At 41.4% G+C, this 24,530-nt stretch overlaps 1 protein-coding gene and 1 long non-coding RNA gene across 6 annotated transcripts in view; both read left to right on the forward strand.

Moving 5' to 3' along the window:
- Positions 1–24,530, forward strand: part of CUNH10orf90 (chromosome unknown C10orf90 homolog) — a 205,444-nt gene that overhangs the window by 142,470 nt on the left and 38,444 nt on the right. The window lies entirely within an intron of this gene.
- On the forward strand, positions 1,783–21,134 carry LOC121142465. Its single transcript, XR_005879516.1, has 3 exons — positions 1,783–2,856; positions 7,551–7,599; positions 20,470–21,134. It is a non-coding gene; the product is annotated as an uncharacterized LOC121142465 (long non-coding RNA).

Here is a 24,530-nt window from a genome sequence, read left to right on the forward strand (position 1 = left end):
TGAAGTAGCAATGAAATATCTTTATGGTTGGGGTCACCACAACTTGAAGAACTGTTTTAAAGGATCACAGTGTTAGGAAAGGTAAGAGCCACTGCTCTCAAGGCATCTGTCTGCATAGTTGGAAGGAAGAAGCCTCTGCCAGGCCATGGATACCAAATCTGTTTGTGTTCTGAGGTGTGAGGAGTATATAGTGAGCTAGCTTCATTCCATTTACACATAAGGCTTACCTGAGAGGAAGATGGCCTCTTGGACTCAGCTCTCTCATCCTAGCAGACTTAGTTCTAGAGGGCTCAGAAGGCTTGGGAAGAAACTTTATTTTGCAAATGCGGTTCCTCCCTCTGATGATCTGAAATTACTGAAGCAGCCTTTAGTTCTTTCTTTCCTTCTCCCCTCCCCTTTCCTCTTCTTTCTTTCCCTTCCCTTCCCTCTTCTTTTCTCTTCTCTCCCCTCTTCCTCTTCTTCTTTCTTTCTCTCCCTCTCTTGTCTCCTTCCATTTCCTTCTCTTCCCTCCTCTCCCCTAGCTTCCCTTTCCCTCTCTTCTCCTCCTCCTCTTCTCACTATTCCTCTCACCTCTCCTCCTTATAAAGGAAAGTGTGTTTATCCTCACAGACCGTCTGATTTGTATGGCATTTACTCATTCCTGCTTTTCTGGTGGGAAAGTACTGCAATGCAGAAACTGATTTGACTGTTACCAATAAAGTTTTACTTACAAAGGCAAATGATATGCTGGGTTAGCCTGCCTGTAATTAAATGATTCTTGACTTAGAAACACTTGCTGATATTGCCGGTATTGGGACTCAGACTCTGAGGGGTGATTAGTGGACTGTCTATATCCTAGAGAATGCTTGTGGGAATGCCCTGAATTGCAGGAAGAGAGAGAAGGCATGAATAGATAGGAAAGGCATTTGGTGGACAGACAAAACAAAGGCCATAGCAACCTCAAGAGTGGGAATGGCCTTCAGTGTTTCTCTGAGCATGAGGGCTGGGCCGTTTTATCCCAGGGAGTAAATGTAACCTCAGATGAGGCGCTTTCTCTTGCTGGCTAGTTCCCTAAGGTGGACTGATGAGGGATGTCTTCCCAGAGTGTGCCATGCAACGCACATCAGAGCCGGCCACTCCGCCATTTTCCATTATGTCTCCACCATTCTCTGAAACAAGTCAGGAGTATTCTTAGGTTCCATCTAGGACAGTACTGTAGGTGGGCTACTGGCTATCATATTTTCACCATAAGAAGATAGCAGTGAGACAGTCTCTCTCAGTTAACCTCTGTTCTTCACTCACAAATGAATACTTGGCAACTGTGAGAATGGACCCAGAGCCATGGTTTCTTTTGGGCTACATTTTAAATTAAAATATAATTACTTCACTTCTCCCCTTCCTTTTCCTCTAGCTCTCCCAAAGTCCCCTGCTATCCTGCAGAGGATATCCCTTTTGGTTGTCCAGCATAATGTGGTCAGCCCTGAAACCGTGTATGCACAAACAACTAAATGGGACTCAGCTGAGGCATGTTTTGAGGGTGATCCAGCAGGGCTTGCCAATGGGACAGATGGATTATTAGATATAGGGACTGGGATATCCAGCATCATGTATATATATCCCTCTGGACTTCCTGAGGCTTCTCTTGCCTGCTGCACTGCCAGTAAGATTGCAACTAACAATATAGCCACAACTGGTCCACCTGCATGATCATGACCAGGTAAACAGTCTTACCTTTTCAGGAGCTAGAATTGCTAAAAGTGTATTTTTGTTTGTTTTATCAACTACATCATGAATCAGGGGCTGTTTTAGTGTGCATATGAATGCACAAAGAAACTGAAACCTCCTCTCAACAGTCTGAAGAGCAGGTTTCAACAGTGACTCAGCCCAACCCCACAACCTTTGGTGTTCATCTATACTTTTATACATATAGTGACAGAGCTGGGAGTGGGAAAAGAAATATTCATCCCACAGAGCCAAAATATCTATCACCTGGGCCTTTTGACAAAGGCCAACCCTGCTCAAGGATGACCTTTTTAGAAACTTAGATCATTTGACTTCAAGGTCCTCGTCACTTTAGTGGGAGAGGTCAACCAGATGGTGGCTTGAATTCTTCTTTCCTAGTCCATTAATTTGGGGAAGGAATAATGCTGGGGTTGTCTGTCATGGTAGCTGTCAGAGAAGCTGTATTTTCAGGGTAATTCTCAGAAGCTGATGCAGTGATGTCCAAGCAAAGGCCATGTGCTTTTGTCTTCCACCACCTCCTATCAAGAGTTCTAGGGCTCCCTCATATCTTTTGGTCAAAGCGTATCCAAATCTCTCTTGCCCTTTCCTGTTTCCTAAATAATTCATCACGTTGGCTAGCCCAGATGCCCATTTTATTGAAAGTAACAAAGTCTGTCACTGTGTGCCAGTCACCATTGTCACTAATGATTGGGGTATCTGTTCAGCTCCAGCACCTTCTGGTACCTCCATACCCAGAGTTCTACCCCTGACTTACTGAATAAGCACTGGTTTTAGGCACTGGGCTGCTCTCTGATTCCACGGTGCCGAAACAAAACTCAGGTGTGTAGGTTACAGTCTTTTAATGTGGTCTCTTTATTCACTGGAGGTCCTTTTCCTTCTAAGCTGTGCACTGAAAAGGCAGAAACTATCTGAGTCATTGTTTCCACCCTGCAGACCACCATGGGCTTCAGAGTAAGATACTCAGGGTCTAGGTGCTAGTTAGGGGTCAAGATACTCTGATGAGTCAACAAAGCAACTGATGTGACATCAGGGCCACTTAAGGGCCCTGTGTCTCCTTCCTTGTATAACCTCTCCTCACACCTGAACCTAACAACCAGGGAAGGGAGGGAGTCATGTAAGATTCACTACCAAGAGGTAGGTTGTGAAAACTACAAAATCCCCAGTTGGTTTGAAAACTGGGAAGTGAGGATCTCCAAACTGTGATTCCCCTGAGAAGTCAGTCAGAATAGTCAAATGTTATCATGGGACAAGTTTGCCATCTTTCAGATGGTTAAATGAATGTTTAGAAAGAGGAAATGTTGAGCAGTGTTGTACAAAGATGTAGAAGGTTTTAAATTTTGTTTATTTCATTAATGGTAAGTCTAAATGAGGTGGGATCATCTCTTCCAGGAGATGATAAATGCACTTCTCAGTTTATTGCATCATCTACAAGGACTCAAATTTGCCCATTTTCATCACCCTACTCTAGAAGATAAGAGGCATTTCTCCCCCACTTTCTTTGTCTTATGAGTAACACCCTCCATTATATGAATGGGCCATGTCTCTACAATGTCAGGGAGAAAGTCATCACTAATGCTCCATTTGTTCAGGTTTGCCAGGGATTCATAAAGAGAAACAGATTCAAAGATTGAAGATTGACCGGATAATGGTCCGAATTTTTAAATTAGGAAACAGTAGAACAGCTGTCTAGACAAGAATGAGTCACAGCGATAGTGAAGGCCACCAGCAGAGGTACCATGGGCTTTGGATACAGGGCCCACTGCATTTCAGTCCATTCAGTTAGTTATTCACCACCTCCTGTAGGCAATTGACATGTATCAAGCTATTCATGTGAGTGAATTCATAGAGGGACTCAATACTGTTTTATAGTTATCATTAGACTTCAGCGTGGTCTGAGCTGTTTTCTATGAATTAGTTTAAACACAGTTCTGGGAGGACAAAGTGGTACAGTGATGAGTTATATAAGAAAAAGATAACCTGGAAAATGAAAAATCAGATATGTGGGAAATAAATGATATATTTTAGTCTTTTGGTGAAGTTGTTCTTCTTTTCCAGTAACCTTAGACCTTTGGATGGGATGTGATCTTCTCTGGTGTTGATAGCCAACTTTGGCAAGCAGGAGTCAAGTGAAGATGATAGAACAGACTCAAAAATTCTTTTTACACTCTGTTTTCGGAAGTATTTGTTGTTAGATGTGGAAATGCTTTTCATATTGCTACCAACACTCCATTTATTACTCATTAGACCACAGCAACACAGATGCATCTGTGTTGGTAAAGGCCCTGGTCCACATCTGGAGCACTTTAGTACACAGCTTGAGGCTGTCTTCGGAGAATATAGAAAATTATTCTTACCCCGAAAGGGCATCACATATTGGATCATGCCACCCAACACTGATCCTATGAAGAATGTTCTCCTGTTTGAGCCATTTGGGGAAATGTGTTTGTCTCTTCTATATATCTTGATTGTTAGGGCTATCACGGACTCTTCAAAGTTGAGGTGTCCTAGAGGGCAGGCATGTGTAGTAGTGGTATTCTTTTTGAAATGGACACAATCTGTGTCACCGCAATTGGAACTAGACTTTGCCCCCTGAAGTGTCTACCTGCTCTTGCCGACTCTGATTTTTGTGAAACATGATCTGTGGTAATGTCCCCATTCATAACCAGTGGAGGAACTTTTATTTATCTTCTAGGAGGTTGTCCATGGAATCAGAAATTGAACACAAAAGCTATCAAAATGAGTTTTCCTGTAACCACTTTATGAGTTGTAATATTTGCATATATGAACTGTATCTTTGGATCACCTGTTGATTTGGCTTCATCATTTGGTTGGTTGGTTAACTGACTTTCTGGTTTTGGTTTTCTTGAGACAGAACCTCATTATGTAGCCCTGGCTATCCTGGATTGTACTTACTGTGAACCTTTGGTCTCTTCTTCTCCAAATGCTATGATCACAGACGTGTGCTACCAAACCCAGCTTCCCAGTGCTCCTGTGTGTGCCCAGAAGCCTTCATTAAGTGTGTGACCATCATTTGTTATATGACACTATTCATGTAGGCCCCACAAGGAAAGGAGGCCCTTAGCACTCTCTCTGTCTCAGAGCTGTGCATCTTCTGAACAACTTGGGTTTTCTCAGATAGAGACATAGTGTCACAACTAAAGTTTCCCAAATTTCCAAAGTTGCTGAAAATTGATATCCAACTTTGAAATCCAACTCTTGCAAATATCTAGAAACTCATGATGATGGCTTTTGCACAAAACGTGCTCCTCCTGGCTCTGCTCTATCTTTTGTGTGTATGAACGCATGGGTTGAATGTGATAGAAATTGTTTAGTTTTATTTAAAATATGTCCACCCCTTACTACAAGCATCAAACTGGCAAATAAAGTGGAATGGTGTTTTCATTGGTTCTGAATTTGAGGAAGATAGAGGCTTAGGTATGTTTGCCTGGACAGACCATGCTTAGATGTTTTTGTTCATATGGCCCATAAAAACGGCAAGCATGTGATTTTCCCTGGCACTCATGGGCCAGCATGAATGCTCTTGTGCATATAAGACCAAGTGAGACAGACACTTCAGTGCAGAATTATAACCCTTGGAGTTGTCGATGGTAGCGCAGCAGATACCAGTCATGAGATTTGGAGAGTTGGCCCACCAAATGCATGGAATGTCACAGAGTAGTACATTTGGAGGTAACTGGGTATGAGAAGGGCATTATCCTGACCTGATTTTCTGAGTCCAAGTCCACTTTTAGCATCTTTAAAACTTACCTGGGTTGTGGTTCTATCGAATGTCCTGACCAACAGGACACTCGACGTGGGTTTGGTAGACACCTAGGAGAAAGATGGAGGCCAGGGGATACAAGAATGAACACCAAGACAGGAGTCTGATCAAGGCGACAACTTTATTTCACCCCAAAGGGATTTATATAGGGGAAGGGAGGAGGTGAGGGAATGGGGGTGTGCTGCAGCTGCAATGAGCCTGGTGAAGCAAAGGTCAGTGGGAGGGGTAACCCTCTGTGCTGCCTAATTCACAGGGCAAAAGGTCAGCGTAGAACCTCCTGTGTTGCTAAGTAACACTGACCATAGGTTCTACCAAACCCACATTTTTTTATTACTTTAATTTTAAATAGCTTGCTTCACATGTCAATCCCAGTTCCCTCTCCCTCTCCTCCTCCCGCACCCCCCCACCGTTGCCCCCAGCCTCCCACCCTATCGCCACTTCCCTCCACATAGGGGATACCTAGAGTCTGTCGTTCCACACAGAGTAGGGTCCAGGAACTCCCCTAAGAGTCCAGGCTGAGAGAGCATCCCTCTTTGTGTTATGGATACACGAAGTCCATTTGTATGCCAGGGATAAACACTGATCTACTGTCCAGGGCCACATAGGTTGCCCAGGCTTCCTCACTGACTCTCACACTCAGGGGTCTGGATCAGTCCCATGCTGGCCTCCCAGCTGTCAGTCTGGGGTCCAAGTGCTCCCCTTTGTTCAGATCAGCTGTCTCTGTTGGTTTTGCCAGCCCATTCTTTGCCAATTTGCTCATCTCTCCTCTCTCTTTGTCATTGGTTCCATGGGTTCAGTTTAGTGTTTAACTGTGGGTGCTTACCTCTGCTTCCATCAGTCACTGGATGAAGGCTCTAGGATGGCTATAGACATCAAGTTCATTATCAGGAATGGGCATTTAAGGTGGTCTCTCCACTATTGTTTAGCTTGCCAGTTGGTGTCATCCTTTTAGATCATTAGAGGTCTCACTGGTGCCAGATCTGTCTTCTAACCTATGACTCCCTCTTCCCCCTATTCTACCCCCTCACTCAACCTTCCCATGCTTTCCACACAGCCATCAATCTAGGGTCCAAGAGCTGCCCCTTGTTCAGGTCAACTGTTTCTGTGGGTTAAACCAGCCCAATCTTAACTCCTTTGCCCATCAGTTCTCTCTTTCTCACACTGGATTCCAGGAGTCTGTGGGTATCTGCCTCTGCTTTCATCAGTCGCTGGATGAAGGTTCTGTTTCTCAGACTCTCTGCAATATCCACTTATGTTTTACATGATTCCCTGTTAAATACCTAATTATTACAAAGCCTTGTAATATATGAATTTACTCAACCTTGAAAACCAACAATCATAATTGTTAAATAGATTATATTTATTTAAAAATTTTAGAGCAGCTTTAAATTTTAGAGCCATTTCAGATAAATGTCACTAGAAAGAAATATGGACATTTCATGTGGTTTTCTTAGCAAGACTTCTAGGACTTTAGTGAGAAAACAGGCATAATCATAAGGTTATTGAGCACAATCCCCAAAGGACAGAACTGCACTGTCTCCACATTCACTCCAACTTCACTAAGCATCCTCAAGCACCACACATTGCCCTCACAGCATTTTCCACACATTCATGATGATGAAAGTTTGTAGCTATTAAAACTCCCAATTTTTAAATAACTTCAGATGGGCAAAGAGTCACAAGATAACAAGAGAGGTTTTCAAGAAACCTTGACAAGCTTCTAATTCCTTTGAGCTCATCTTTATTACTCAACCACAGAACATCTGAGTAGTAGCATCTCAACCTAAACACTGGGACATTCATAGCTGTCATGTGTTAGAGATTTCTTGGTCTCCACTCACAGATGCTAGCAGTGTTTCTCCCTGACCCACTAAGGGATGCAATCCTAAGATGTCTCCAGACATTGCCCAGGGAATGAAACTGCCCCTGTGGAGAATCACAGATCTAAATTTGAGACTTCAAGGCTGGTCCTGTCAATAGTATTAGCTAAGTGGCGAGCAATGCTTGGGTTCCTGGAGTCCTCACTAACATCACTTTTCTGTTCCAGGATTTCTCCCAGGATGCCATCTTGCCTTTAGTCATCATGCCTGCTTCTGGTAATTCTCCACATTCAGATTCTTTGTTGCTTTAACCACCTGCCTTTTATCTTTTCCCCAACAGGCTTAGAAAGGTTTCCCTGGCCCACATCCTTCTCTTTATTTAAATCTGTACTCCTTCTACATGAATTTCCTGTGTGGTATGAGACAGGAATCTATTTTTCCTAGAGACTGTATGCCACTTATCTGCAGGGACCATTGATGAGAAACTTGTTATTTCAGAACTGGTTGGCAGTACCACCCTTGCATGGAATTCTTGTTTATGTAAGGATTTCCCTAGCTTACACAGGTGTTTCCTTGCAGGAATTTCATGCAGCACAAATAGTGTGTGAGTCACAAACACTCCCGTCCATGTATGGGAAAGATGGGGGAATCCTTTTGGCTATTCTTAGTGTGCCCCAGTGGTGTGGACAGATCTAGTCACTGTAGAAGTTAGCCAACGTGCCATCAGACCTTGTCAAACATTAATTTTATACTTTAAGGAAACCCTCCCAATCTAATTCTGTACTCTTATATACTGTTTAGAGACATTGTTTACTTACAGATATCTTATGTATATGCCTATGTAGGTAGACTGATAAAAAAGATGAAAGATTATAAGATAAACAGTGCGTTTAAATGCATATAAAATGGATAAATAAAATTATGAGCTAGGAACAAGAGAATATAAAAATATCCAGACTGACTTCAGAAGCTAAAACATCCTTCTAGAAATGGAAAACACAGAACTTTTTTAAAAAGTCACAGAACTTTGGATACAGTTAAAAGCAATAACAGAGATACTAAATATTTGTCACCTCAAAGACACCCAATCTTTGATAGTGTTTTACCACCCTCAGGCCTGTGGGTCAATATTCATATCCATATTAATGGAAGCAAATCTTCGGTTTTCCATTATAATAGGGTCTGCTTTCCTTGCAGTTTTCCTTAATGTCTCTCACCAGTGTTTTTATAATTTTCAGTGTAGATAAAATAGATCCTTTCTTCCTTCATATTCTGAATGCTACTAGTTGTTAATTATATTAATTTTGAAACCATTTCTCAATACATACACTATTGATTACTATAGAATGATCTTTAATGCTAAGTTTCTTTTAAAAGCTCTTACAACATAAGAATTTCATACATTCTCCTATTAAATATACTTGCTCTTTGACAGTTTCATACATAATAGCCTAGATCCAAACAAGACATTTATTTGTTCTACTCCTCTAAAGCTCAGGCAATGTTGCAAAATGGGAAGTGAAAAGAATATAGGAGATGGGGGATGGGGAAAGGCTATAGAATGCCATCTTCTATACATGACTTTGTTTTTCTTGCCTTATTGCACTAGACACCATTGCCAGTAACATGTAAAGAGCGGTACTAAGAGACAACATCTTTGTCTTATTCCTTGTTAAATGTAATGACTTTTAAATGTAGATTCCATCTGTATAAAAGACCATTTATAGTTCCCCCTTTATTGTCATAAATTTTACTATCTTTTAAGTGAGTAGTTCCATGACATTAAGCAAATTAATGATATTTGGCAACTGACAGCACACCAGTCTCAATAATTTTGTTCATCTTATAAATAAAAATTCTGTCTCCAATAAAACTGACACTCCATCCCCTGGTAACCAGAATCTACCTTCTATCTCTAAATTAATTGCTCTGGGGACCTCAGATGAGTGGAATCATATATCATCTGTCCTTTTGCAAATGGTTCATTTTACCTTTGAACAATATCTTTGAGTTTTATCCATAGTGTAACACCTGTAAGTCTCCTTCTTTATTGAGACAGAATAGCATCCCCTTACAGGACTATGCCCTATTGTATCCACTCATATTATAATAGATACTTGGATTATGTTTACCTTTAGTGTGTTTTGATTAATGCCCCCATGAACATGAGCATACAAATACTACTTGGATGCCTTGCTTTCACTGTTCGGAGGTATGTGCCAATAAGGGAAATTGCTGAATTGTATGTCAATTCTATTCATAAGTTTTGAAGAACTGTCATACTGTTTCCATGGCAACTGCACTACTTGACATTACTGCTGGCAAAACACAAAGGTCCTCATTTCTGTACACCCTCACCATACTTATTCTGTGTTTGCTCTAAACATCCATCCTAATTAGTACGAAGTGCTGGCTCATTGTGGTTTTGGTTTACAGTTCCCTAATGGTTCTCTAGTGATTGCATATTTTGTGTGTGTGTGCTGTTGACCATTTGTAGATCTTTGGAGAAATGCCTATTCAAGTCCCTTGCCCAGTTTTTATTCAGTCTATTTTTTTCATCCCTATTACTAATTTGATGAGAACTCTTGTTTTGCCTGGATATTTGAGTATTCACAAGTTTTTATGCCCTTATTTGCATAACAATAGGACTTTTCTTCCTTATTTTATAAACCTGAGGAACTACATTGATTTTCATGATAACTTGGGGTTGCTATTTGGTCATGATATATTACATCATAAAATTAATATTGCTACATTGCATTTACTAATATTTGGGGTTGCATTTTGTGAGACACTAGTGTGTTTGCTTATGAGGTATTTCTGGCTCAGGTATCATGGAAACACCAGCTTTTAGAAAATGAATTGGAAGCTATTCTCTCCTTCTCTGGCTCTGAGTGTTGGATTGAACTCACCAGAAAAGCTCCCTTGGCCTGAACTTCAGTTTGAGGGAAGGTTTTAATTACAAATTCAGTTTTTTCACTTGCATTGTGTCTTATGTTTCTATTGATGTGATAAAACATCATGACCCAAAGCAACTTGGAGATAAAAGATTTATTTTATCTTACAGCTTAAGCCCGTCATGCAAGGAAGTCAGGGCAAGCATTCAAGGCAGGAACTAGAACAGAATCCGTAGAGGAACACTGTTTATTGGCTTGCTCCTCATGGCTTGCTTAGTCTGTCTTATTTATAGCATCCAAGACCATCAGCCCAGGGATAGAACCACCACAATGAACTGGGCCCTGCCATTTTCAATCATCAATCATCAATCAAGAAAACACACTACAGTCTTGCCTTGCAAATCAGGTGGTGGCATTTTCTCAGTTGAGATATTTTCTTCATTAGCCAGGGGTTCTACTTTGTAAGCCTGTTTTGGGAATTTGTGTCTTGAGAGAACCTGCCATTTCATCCAAGTCATTTTTGCAAATCACATAAAGCTCTTCATTGTATTGGTCTCCGGTGATGTCCTTGGTTCATCTCACATAATATTGGTTTATCTTTCCTTTCTATCAGTCTACCGAGACATTTTCCACTCTATTATTTTTATTTCCCCCTAGATCCATGTTTTTATTCTATTGATATTTTCTATTTGCCAGTTTTCTACTTGGTTGAGCGTCTCTAATCCAAAATCTAAAATGTGCCACAGCCTGAATATACTTGAACGTTGAAACAACACAAGAGGAAAATCTTTCACTGTGGAAACTTTATGTGAGAAAAATATTTAAAATGCTGTTTAAAATTACCTTTGGGCTATGTATATAGACTATATGTGAAACACAGGTGAATCTCCTGTTTAGTCTTGGGTCTTACCTCCCCAAATGTCTGAATATGCATTTGCAAATACTTCACAATCCCAGCTTCTCAAAATGATATCTATCTCTTTGATGCTTGATGTTCAAAATATTGTTGCATAGGCCTACTTGAGTATCACTTTATTTTAATTGTGTCTTTATGATAAGATGCAGAGAGAGCAAGACTGTGTCCAGTACCTTTTTCTGAAAGCATTATAAGCCATTGCCAAATATTTAAACAGAAAGACGAGAACGCTCACGGTTTTCTTAGTTATTGACTTGTGTCCATTTATCTGTCACATGATTGAAGTTTTCTAGGTTTCTCACCTCTGTCTTTTTATCTCTTTCATGGTCATACATTAAACCATTTTGTTTTCTCATTCTGCTTTTTATCTCTGCTTGTTGAAGAGACTGCTCTTTTTACTTTCTACTATTTTAGTGACCACATGGAAATTGTATCATATGAATGTAAGGAAGTCAAAGATTAATGGGTATTTTCATTCATCTTCCCAACAATACGGCATCCAAGGATTGTCTACTTTCATCCAGAAGATGCAGCATAGCTCTTGCCCAACAGGTCCATCTGCTTCTGTTTCTGATGCTAGCAGGCGACCATGACTTTTATGCAGTGTCTGCCTGCGCCCTGTTTACCATCATCTTTGCTTCCTTTCTGTTGTGCATGTCAGATCCATTTTTACCTTCCTAGAGCATGCATGGGGAAACTTTGATGTTAAACTGTTTCAGACCGTCATGAGGCTGGGGGAAGATGTGTTTAATCCATAATATTGAAAGACTCCATGAAGACTACAACCCTGTACAGATGGTGATTTATACTCCGTGCTTGGAGATTTTATTCTTTGTGTGTTTGGCTTCACCCATTTCCATGGAAAAGGTAGCTGTAATGTGGCTATCATAAATTTTATGCTTTCCTCTGGGCTACATTGAAGAAGTCTCTGTGCTATATTATACTTCATGGTGGATTTAAATGTAGGTGTCTTCTTTTTTATTTAATTTTTTAATTGAAAAAAAGAAGATTCTTCTCGCATACAATACAACTCCATCACAGTTTCCTCTCCCCCACTCCTCCCAGCTCTTCCCTCACCTCCCTTCTCCCCTTCCATTTCCTCTTCAGAAAAAAAGCAGGCCTCCAAGAGATGACAGTACCAAACAAAATACAATACGACAAGGCAAAAGCTTTCACATTGGGTCTGGATAAGGCAACCCAATAGGAGGAGAAGAGTCTCAAGAGCTGACAAAGGAGTCAGAAACACATCTATTCCCGTTGTTAGGAGTCTCACAGAAACACCAAGCTAACAGCCACAACACATACCCAGAGGACCTAGTGCGGGCCCATGCAGGCTGTGAGCCCATGTGGGCCCTGCCTACTTGACTTAGTGGGCCATGTTCTTCTGGTATTCTCTATCTGCTCTGACTCCTACAGTCTTTTCTCCCCATATTTGTTGATGCCCCTGATTTGTTTCATGGACCTGATGGTTGTTGTATTTGTTGTGAAAATTTCTCAGATGTTTATTTCCTCCTTCATTTCTTCTGTTGCCTCTTTTCAGGTTCTAATTAGATGTGTTTTCTGTGGACCCTTATGCTGTTTTCTTCTAACCCATCTTTTACATTGTCTATTTCTGACACTCTGTGTTCAGTAAAATTAGTCTAACATTTTACTCAACTATTTTACTCTCAGCAGTTTCCAAAATTGTATGAATTTTTAAATTCCACTTAATGTACTTTTCATTCCTAAGTCTTTTAGCTCTTTTGAAACCAGCCTGGCTGTTTTTGTAGAGTCTTGTTTCTCACTTATAACTTTAATGATCTCTTTTATATGCCATTAAACATATTAATTTTTATCCTGAATGTTATTATTACTATCAGATACATGTGAATCCGAGTCAGTAGTTATTATACACACACGTGCACACACACATACACACTGTGATTATAAGTTCAGGTTCATTGCAAATCCCTGGGGTGAGGATGATTTCCTCCAGAGTAGACTCCCATGTTCTCTTCATGATGTGCATCTTTAGTGAATGCTTCAGCTGTTCATACTAAGCAGGATGTATGGGTTCTGGCCCCTGCCTGGCAGGAACCAGCCTGTGCTTATGAATGGCAATGGCATTTTATGCAGAGCTTGCTCAAGTTTCCAAGTTCTGGGTTTTTATTCCTTCCACTGTTTGGCATTAAATTCCAGGTTATAGATAAAGTCAGAAGTAGCCTTCATAGCACCTAGGTTTAGTCACTAGGATTTTTCTTTTCAAACTTTGCAGTGTTTTCTTAAAAACTAAGCACTGTATTTAAAATATGTATTTCTGCATATTTCCAAGGTCCTAGTTTCTTCATAGCATTTGAGTCTTGGGGTACCCATTCTACCACATTGCAAGAAATAATGTTTTACTAATATACTTTTTTCACTAGAAATTTGTAACAATGGCCATCTGTTTCTTTAAAAGTTATAACAAAAAATTAAATCTGGAGCTGGGGAGATGGCTCAGTGGTAAGGTGCTTAGTTCAGAAACATAAAGACCTGCATTCAGATCCCCAGCACCCACAAAAAATCTGGATTTGATGGTATGCTCCTGTAACCCAGAGCTGGGAGGTTGACTCAAGTGGACATGGAGGCTCACTGTCCAGTCAGCCTAGCCAAAATGATGGGCTCCAAGATTGGTGACAGGCCCAGCCACAGGCACCTACATGAGTGAATGCAGCCACACCTATGCATACCCCCACACAAGCACTGAACCCACACACCTCCCCACACAATCAACATGAACATGGTATGCCTCTTCATTTATATACATTGACTTGAGTGGTATATTTTAATCTGTTCATGCTGTTGCAGTTGAGTAAGAAACACAACAGGCACTTACCACCTACAGTTCAGGCAGCTGGCCCTGCAAGATCAAAGGGGCTACAAGGTTGGGTTCTGGTGCCCTTTTCTGGTTATCGACTTTTATTTCTTACTGTAGCCTCACATCACTGGGATCTCTTTTAAGGGTGCTAATACCATTCATGAAGCTTCTATTCTCATGACGTAATTGATTTTTTAATTTTAATTTTTGAGATTGTCCTTTAATTATAACAGTTCCTCCTTCCCTTTCCTCCCTCCAAACCTCCCCATATAACCCTTCATAGCCTCCTTTTTCATCAATTGTTATTGTATTCATGATTGTACTTGTATATACATATATATTCCTAAATATGACTCATTCTGTCTATATAATGTTACTTGTATGTATGTTTTGGGGACCGACTGTTTTTGAGACAGAACAACCACCATGTGCTCTTCCCTAAGGAGGACCATCTCTCCACTCCCAGCTTTCCTCAGTTACCTACAGTTCTTTGTATATTGTTGAGATCGTGTGGAATTTTCCCTATCCAGTTTGTCCTGCTTTGTTAGGCTCACATTTGGCCAAACATTGCCTTTTAATATCACCAGACTGGGATTAGAGTTTCAATGTGTGGGTTTGGGAGAACAGACTACTACCCAGGGCTATCCCCTGTCTATACCCAGGGCTGTCCTCTGTCTCAGAGCTATTTTGCTAAAGTTGTTAGGGCTTTTCTAATGTTTGAGTTTTTATGAAGCTGGAAATCAGGGTAATGTACTTCCATTGCTATTCAAAGTTCTCTTTAACCATGTGAAATAGCTAGTGTATTAGCTACTTTTCTGTTGTTATGACAAAATACCATGACCAAAGCAACTTATAGAAGTAATAGTTAATTTTGGTTTACAGTCTCAGAGGGATAGAATCCGTCATGGCAGGGGAAGTATGGCATTCGTAACAGGTAGCTGAGAGCTGAGCATCCTCAACTGCAAGCAGGCAGCACAGATGAACAGGAAGTAGAATGAGACTATAAAGTCTCAAAGCCTACCCCCAATCACATACTTTGTGAGGCTCCATTTCCCAAGGGTTTCACCACCTCCAAAGAGCACCACCTACTGGGAAAGTGTTCAAACACAAGGGCCTATGGGAGGCATTTCTCAAACCTCCACAGCTATCTAATTTTCACCTGATATGCCCACATATACTCCATAACTGTATCTGTGATCTTGGGAATTCAGCTTGACTCCTGTTTTCTCAGCATATAAAATAATATTCAAATAATATCTGTCCGTGAAACGTTGGCCACAGTTCCTCATGTTCTTAAGTCGCATTCCTGGTTGGAGAATTTGGGGGTGAATTGTTTGAGCATTGCTAAGACTTTTGATTTTATCCGTTGCTTTTGTTGAGGGTTAGAAATGTACTTCAAAGTGTGGTGCCTGAACAAATTTAATCAAGGAGCAACCTCAAGGTTATTTTTGGTTCAGTTACAAACACTCAGAAGGCCAGTTCAAACTTCCCAACACTTGGTAAGACACTGAAGCTATGTACTGACCTTGGACTTGTCTCCCTATAACTTCTATGGAATTGAATATATATACATGTTATATATATATTCATATATGATTGAATATATGTACATGCATATGTTTATGTTTTGCTAATTTGATTGGCAAAAATAGCATCTTTTATGTAATTTCAAATCATAAATAGGGTTGAATTTTCTGTCTATTGGCTATGTATATTTCCTACTTTGGAAATTGCCTCATGTCCCACATACCTTTCAACCATCTTACTGGTATAGTTTTCTCCCCTAGAAAATGAGTCTTTAGTGTGTCAATTCTTTGATGACCCCAGAGACCATGGTGGTTAGCCTGTACCAACTGAGTCTACAGAGACCCCTGAAGAACCTTGAACTTGTATTTTACACTTCCCTTAATCTGGTGTAGTTTCTTTGACTTGAAGAATTGAGGTGGTTTTGATCTTTCAAAATAAAGATGTTTGCAGAGGAAATTGACACAAGCTCGAGGAAACCTGGGTCACAAAACTAACACATTTTACAGTTTTCTTGAATACAGACTACAAATGAGCTACCATGCTTGGTGATGCAGTTGAAAATGGTTGGTTTCTCCATTCCACCCTGCACACAGGGAGAGGACAAACACCCCTAACTACCAGCAACCAGTTACAACAAGAATCAGGGAGGGGAGAAGAAGGCATGGGGGAGCAGGAAGGTTGAGTCGAGGTAAGAATAGAGGAGAGCAGGATGAGACACCATAATAGAGGGAGTCATTATAGGCTTGAGGAGAGAACTGACACTAGTGAGATCTCCAGAGATAACACCAACTGGCAGACTAAACAGTAGTGGAGAAACTACATTAATAGCCCCTCCTTGATGATAGAGTTGATGACTACCCTATATGCCATCCTAGAACCTTCATCCAGGGACTGATGGAAGCAGAGACAGATACCCACAGCTAAACACTGAACTGAACTCCTGGAACCTAGTGACAGAGATGGAAGAGTGATGACCAAAGGGGTCAAGACCATGATGGTGAAATCCACAAAGACAGCTGACCAGACAACTGGGAGCCTTTGAATCCCAGACTGATGGCTGAGAGGCCAACAAGGGACTGATCCAGACTCCATGAATGTAGTGTCAGTGAGGAGGCCACAGAAATCACTGGGGTCTTGGGTAGTAGATCAGTGTTTACCATGGTGTATGAATGATCTTTGGGAGCCCATTCCAAATAGAAGGGTGCTCTCTCAGCCTGGACACATGGGGAAGGGCCTAGGTCCTGCCCTGGATGAAATGACAGACTTTGGAGATCCCCCCAAGGAGGGCCTCACCCTCCCTGGGGAATGATGTGGAGATTAGGTGGGGAGCTGGGAAGAAGGGTGGAGGGACAAGGGAGGAGGGGTGGGAGAGGGAGCTGGGATTGACATGTGAAGCATTCATGTTTCTAATTTAAATAAAAATATATATTGAGAAGAAAAAAGAATCACACACAGACACCTTAGGAGGTGGAAGTCCCAGACATAGTTGATGAAAATGCTGCAAACAGAACAAGTCCTTGGGTCCCATGGGACTTGATGGCTTTGAAACAGGAACAAGTAGTTTAGGATTGAGCCAGGACAGGAGGTGGGAGGGGATGTATTACACCAAGTGATAATTTCAGGCCTCACTCTGAGACCCCTGCAGGGCCAAGGAGAGATTAAGGTACCTGCATCCTCCTGGCTTGAAGCTTGTGTTTACAGGGTGAATGTTAATAATAAATCCCCTTGTATTCCTCCATTTTTAGTCTTCCCTTACAAAAATATATCCCATGATGTCAAATCCCAAATCATGCATGTGTTTTCCAACTGGTGCTTGGAGACAAGCTTTCTGCTTCCCTCCTGAGCATTGATCCAGTCTGCACAGGAGCCCCTGGGTCCTGGATCAGCAGAGGAAAGACTGAGAAAGGATTTTAACATGATGTAATTGAATGTGAATCGTTAATTACATTATGAAACGGCAAAGCTCACGACCTGGCATCTCTGCAGCTGACTTGAATTAGTTCTTCAACCAAAGAAATTAGCGTACAAGTCAGAAAAGTAAAGGCCTAGAATGCCAAGTGCATGCAGTATAGTTCCCCAAGTCCCACCTGCTGAGCAGGAGATGCTTTTAGCTTTCTACTGCATGGATCCCAGCTGTGTGCCTGGTTCAGAACCTGCTAAACATGCGCCTATTTGTGTAGTTTTTAAAACAGGCTTATTTAGCCTGGGGAGGTAGCTCAGCCAGGGACATACCTGCCTCATGGTCAAGAGAAACTGTATTTGCTCTCTAGTGCACATGGGAAAAAATAAACCAAGCATGGTGGCATGTGCTTGTCATCCCAGGATAGGGAGGTAGAGACAGGCAGATCTCCCAGCTTACTGGCTAGCCAGCCTGGCTGCATCTGCAAGCTGCAGTCCTGGGACCCAGTAAGGGGCATTGTGTTGAAAAAAAGAAAAAAAAAGCAAGGTGGGAGCTGGAGAGATGACTCAGAGGTTAAAGAGTACTTGCTGCTCTTGTAGAAGGCTAGAGTTCAGTTCCCAGCAACCACACTGGGCAGTTCAAAACTGCCTGGAACAGCTCTCTAGGAACTAGATATCCTCTTTGGGTGGATGTAAGCACCCAAACACATATGTGCACATTAAAAAAATAAGATGATCTCTGGTTGGCCTCTGGCCTCTACACGAATACACACACATGTGCAGACGACACTACACAAATAATGAATAAGGTATTTAGTTATCATAGCTTCATTCAGATATTATTCCCAGTCTGACCCAGTTACTCTCTTGGGCTGCATGACATCTGCCAGCAATGTTTTTTAGAAAGTATTCTTTCAGAAATGTGTGAATTCCTAAAATGTTGCATGCTGTTACATACAGTTCAGAAAGAGTATCTGATGTCACAGATACAGGGAACTTAAAATTAAGCACCCCCCCAAGTCTGTTGAAGTTCCCAACCCCTTTTTCCTTTTTATTGAAAATAGGATTTTTCCTCACTTATTACATACTGATTACAGCTTCCCCTCCCTCTCCTACTCGCACTTCCTCCCTGTCTCCCCTCCCATCCAGATCCATTCCCTTTCTGTCTCTCTTTAGAAAACAAGCATACTTCTGAGGGTTAATAAGAAAAATACAACAAAATAAAAGATAAAACACAAACTATCACATCAGAGTTGGATGAGACAAACAGAAGGAAAAGAACCCAAGAGAAGACACAAGAATCAGACACCCACTTGTTTGCACAGCCATAAAAACAATACTTTGGAAGCTATAATATATGCACAGAGGACCTGGTGCAGACCCATGCAGGCCTTGTATATGCTGTGAGCTCACATGAGCTTTGCTTATGTCGACTTAGAGGGCTTTGTTCTCCTGGTGCCCTCCATCTCCTTTGGCTCTTACACTGTTTCTGCTTCCTCTTTTTTGGAGTTCCCGAGGGGAGGAATTTGATAGACATTCCATTTAGGGCTGAGTGTTCCAAGATGTCTCACTCTTTGTGTAATGTTTGGCTGTGGGTCTCTGTATTTGTTCCCATCTGCTTCTATGGTGACAGCTGAGAAGGGGCACTGATCTATGAGTATAGCAGAATGTCATTAGGAGTCTCTTTTTCTTTTTCTTTTAACAATAGTACTTGGTTTTACTGTAGGTCCCTGAACTATCTAGCCTCTAGGTCTTGTTCACCCACGCGGCGTTGGATGTGAGTTTTATCTCATGGAGTGGGCCTTAAGTCAAATAAGATTTGGCTTGGTTACTCCCATAGTTTTGGGCCACCATTTGCTCTGGCATATCTTGCAGGCAGGACACCATTGTAGATCAAAGCCTTTGTGGCGATGTGGTGCTTACCTTTCTCTTTCAGTAGGGTATCAAGTACCTTCTTGTACCAAAGACATGAGAACATAGGCTTTAAGCTTCTGTGTAGGCACTTGCTCGACATCTACATGTTCAGTAAGTTGTATAGATGTCTTTAGCACTGGGGCCTTGCCGTCAACTTGTGGAGAGCAACCAGTAGCCTTAGCAACAGCCTGGGTTGTTTGGGGATTTCCATGGGACCCCTTTGGCTAACAACTCAATCAGATATAAGCCAATCCTGGAATTGGAAGCTTCATTTAGTGACAAGAGATGTCCTGTTGGAGCTCTGTCTCCCCCATAATTTGATGATTTCATTTAGATTGCCTTCATATCTGTATATATTTTAGAAAGCTTCTACTATATTAGGTTTCCACACTACCCTCAAATAGCCCTTATTTTTTAGCTGTCTCTCCCCATATTCCCTCTCTTATCCCCTTCTCCGCTCCCCTTCCCAACTTGATCCTCCTAATCCATGCCCCTCTCCTTCCATCCATCACTATGTATTTACTTCCCTTTCCTAATAAGATCTATCTGTACCCCCCTGGTCCCTTGCTCCATACCTAACCTCAGTGGTTCCACAACTTAACATTGACTTAACAGCTAATATCTACTTATAAGTGAATACATACTATATTTGTCTTTCTGGGTCTTGGTTACCTCACTCGGGATTACTTTTTTCTAGTCCCATCCATTTACCTGCAAATTTCATGATGTACTTTTTTAATGGCTGAGTAATAGTCCACTGTGTAAATATACCACATTTTCTTTATCCATCCATCTGTTGTGGGACATCTGAGTTATTTCCAGTTTTTTGACTATTATGATAAAACAGCAATAAGCATAGATGAGCAATGTCTTTGGGGCAGGATGAAGTATCCTTTGCGTATGTACCTGGGAGTGATAGAACTGGATCTTGAGGTAGATCCAGGAAGAGAGTAGAAAACCTTGTTATGGAATTGCTTTGGTTTCTCTCCATTTAAGTTGATGTTGGCTATGGGCTTGCTATAAAATGCCTTTATCATGTTGAAGTATATCCCTTGTGTCCCTAGTTTCTCCAGGACTTTTATCTTGGAGGGGTGTTGGGTTTTGTCAAAGACCTTTTCCGCATCTAATGAGATGATCATGTGGTTTTTGTCTTTCAGTCTGTTTGTATTATGGATTGCATTTATGGATTTACATATGTTGAACCATCCCTGCATCTCTGGGATAAATCCTGCTTGATGATGGTGGGTGTTCTTTTTGATGCCTTCACTATTTTCAAGCAGATGAGATGTGGAACACACCACTCTGTGTTCTCTAGTCCCTGGGGACAACTTCCATAGGCAAGCAGAAATAAGGTATCCCTGAGGTTTCCCAAGCACTGAATCAAATAGTGCTTGGGAAATTCAAATTGCTTGCAAATGCAAACAATAGGAAAAGGACCTCCAAAGAGTGACATAAGAGATGAGAGGGTCAAAAGCAATAGAACACAGACAAGCTTGCCACATACAAAGTTTATCATGCTGTAGGAAACAGGGCTGACCAGAAGTTTATTTCAATTTATTCATGTTATTTTTAATGGACCAGTAATATTTGGGGAGATTAGTCTAACTAGTTGACATTATAATTACAGGGTAATGTAGTTTTTAGGGCCAAATATTTTTACACATGCAATTATCTTTCAATACAAGAGGTTATCACAAAGGAGTAAACTGGGGGTTAGCAAGTTCACATACTCCTTTAAGTAGAACATTCTAGTTTCTAAGCAGGAAAATGTATCATTTTGGAATGAATCTAGGAAAAATATAATTTATTCACATACTTAAAAAGGTTACAATTTCTGTGAATATTCTTGATATAATGATTTCTAACCCCTGTTATATATTTTTATTCCTTTATTATATTTTTTATTATTTAAATTTTTTAAATTGAAATCTATCTTGTCATATTCTTCCCCTCCCCCAAGTCCTTCCATATCTTCTCCCTCTCCCTACCCATTCAACTTTAAGTTCTTTCTCAAAAAAACTAACAAAAACCCAATATGGCAAAACCTCCCCAAACCAAGAAAACAAGACACCCAAACAGAACAAATCACACCCAAACAGAAAGAAACAAAACAAAGTGTAATGAAATAAAAATGTGTGTGAGCCCCCCCCACACACACCTGTGAAGTTCATTATTTATTGGTCAAATACTCCTGAATGTAAAGTCTGTCCTGGAGTAGTTGATATTCCTCATGTCACTCCATTCGAGAATATTGATTTCCCTCTCTTAGCATGTATAAATGCCAGTTCCATCATTTGTCTCTACCCTAGTGGCTTGGTTTTCATTCATTCATTCATTCATTCATACATTCATTTACTTTAAGAAATATATAATAAAATATAATAAGATGAAACAAAAACTATCACATCAAAGTTAGACAGGGCAAACCAACAGAAGGAAAAGAGCCCAAGAAAAGGCACAAGAATCAGAGAGCCAGTGGTCCACACACTCAGGAATCCTACAAAAGCACTAAACTGGAAGCCATAATATAAGAGTAGAGGCCCTGGTGCAGACCAGCAGGTACTGTGCATACTGCCTCAGTCTCTGTGAGTTCATACAAGCTTTGTGAAGATCGATTTAGAGGGTTTTGCTTTCTTGCTGTCTTCCATCTCTTCTAGTTCTTACTATCCTTCCCCCTCCTTTTCCGAAGGGTTCCCTGAGCTCCAAAGACATTCTATTTAGGGCTGAGTGCAGAAGTTCATTTTAAGCCTTGATTTTTAGTGACTTTTTGGGTGTGGTGAAGGGGGACATTAGTATTTGATTAGCACTTAATTAGCCTTAGCATTTTCTCACAGCCTTTCCCTTCGATGTGTGTCTTGAGAAGCATCTTTGTATTTATTTCCCTTTTGTTCTTGCTGTCACAAGTGAGTAACAGAGTCATTAAGAAAATACAATTCCCTTTTTTAGAAATTATCTCCTCTGTATACTTTTCTGGAACACAGATCATCATCTAAGCCAACATGCAAGAATCATTCCTTGTCAACATACCAGGCAGAGCATTCCAGCACGCCCCCCCCAGTCATCCAAGAAAAATGGGGTGTGCTTGTCAGGTGGCTTAGGTTAGGGTGTGTGAGAACACTTGGTCCCCAGATGGTGGTACTGTTTGGGGATGTAATGGTTAGGAGCTGAAGGGAGTGGGTCCTCTTGGGGATGGGTCTTGAGGTTCACAGTCTGCCTCCCTATCCTGTCCCTGCTTTCTGATGTGCTCAGATGAGCAAACAGTCACACCCACCTCTCTGCCTTCTCATCATGTTGGACTCTACCCTCAAACTGTGAGCCAAGTCCTTCCTCCTCTAAGTTGCATCTGATCAGGAATTCAGACATAGCAATGAGAAAGGCAATCTTTAATACACTGGCACCTGGGCACACCTTACACGCTGTCCCACCTATAAACCTGCACAACCTGTAACCACTCTGCTGTCACTACCAGGAAGGGACTAGATCTCCCGAGCTCCTTTCTGTTTGTGATTTTCCAATCCCAAATAAAAACAGTACATATGTTCCTTCTCTGCAATGTATTTTTAGAATATCTGGGAGATGAAATGGCTTCAGTTCAGCCATCTGACTGCCATTAGCACTAATGGGAGAAAGGCATCTTCAGGGACAAAAAGGCTAATCCCCAAGTGTATAAATAGCATCAGGCTGTGGCCAGAGGGCAGCCTTGACATGGTAAGCATCACGTTCTGTGTTCTTGAGTGGGTAGCCCTGTTCAAGTCAGCCTTCCACATGAGGTGGCTTGGATCAAAGCTTGGGATTTCAGAGGTCCTTTCTCTGACCTTGCCTTTGACCCCTACATCTGGACAGGAAGGCTCGACAGCACCTGTCAGGAGTCTTGTGCCCTTTGGAACTTTGCCTCTAAGTGTGTTCTTCCCCAATTCTAGAATAAACTGTGGGATCCTACACTTAACCCGAATGACTGGACTCTACTGAATCTGTGATTCAGTCCTGAGCATGTGTCTGAGCCTAGCTCTGTAGGTGGCACATCAGGAAGGCCAGTCACACACACGGGTGCTGCACTTCCCTCAGTGTCTGCAGCCCTGTGATCCAAAGGTCAAAATGTCTTATGCAACTAGACTTTGAATTGCTGAATTGCTCTATCACTCCTGCCAGGGTGTAGAGGGAAAGTTGGGCCCTAATCTCACTATACGCTCTATAGCTGCTCTTCCCAGCTCAGTGTGAGTCTCTGAACTAAAGAATCTAGGGCATTTTAGAGGTAAGGGAGATTAAAGCATGTTCACCAAAAGGAAGCTGTCTCCACAAAAGGGAAGAGCCAGAGGCTCTTGCCCTCACTTCAGATCTGATTTTGCATTTCAAGTACACTTCAGGGTCTCAGCTCTCCTTTGGCTCCTCTAGGTAGCTTCACGTCCCCTCACCTGTTTCTAGTGATACGGATGTGGTGGTGCAGCTGCCATGTCCAGACAACAAGACCGAAGCTACAGGGTCTACACAGCTGGACCCCCTCCCACAGAGCTGCTTGCAGGCTCTGGAAGATGATTGGGTTTGCCCAACTGTCATTCAGGCGCTATTCCAGAAACAAAGACAGACATATTAGTGTCATTCTGCAATGTCAGAATTCATTGACCAATGAATCCAATGATTTCCTTTAACAGCTGGCTATTGGCAACTAAAGGTTCTTATATTCCAGTCTTAATTATTAATATTAATCTTAACAAATAGGATCTTTCAGATTAGAAAAATCACACTTCCACAGTAAGGGGTGTGTGTGTGTGTGTGTGTGTGTGTGTGTGTGTGTGTGTGTCTGTTCGTAGGTTATAGAATTGTTACATGATTGAAGAACTTGAGGCTGGATGGGTGGGTGGTTTGTTCATAGATAAATAGTTGATGGGTGGCAGAACCAGGGTGAGAATGACTACTAGCTCTCTGGCACTATATTCTAAGTTCTTTCTATCACTTTCCATGTTTCTGAAATGAAGTATGTTGCAAACTTAGCCATCCTGAGAGATTTAGGGTCACAGTATTGAGGGTGTGCAGGTAGGTGTGTGAGCAGGCTGAATAAAATACTAGACTCCATGGGACTTCCTGGGTGTTTTAGTAACTACTGCTTCATCTGTATGTTTATGCTATATCTGTCAGCTAACAAGCATAGAGGGAGTCATTTTGTAGTTTCTGAGGAGAGACTATGAGACAAACTTCTCTGTTCCGGACTTTTCTGAATCTT

Source organism: Mesocricetus auratus, unplaced genomic scaffold (assembly GCF_017639785.1).
Source record: "Mesocricetus auratus isolate SY011 unplaced genomic scaffold, BCM_Maur_2.0 Super-Scaffold_4256, whole genome shotgun sequence".
Lineage (NCBI taxonomy): Eukaryota > Metazoa > Chordata > Mammalia > Rodentia > Cricetidae > Mesocricetus > Mesocricetus auratus.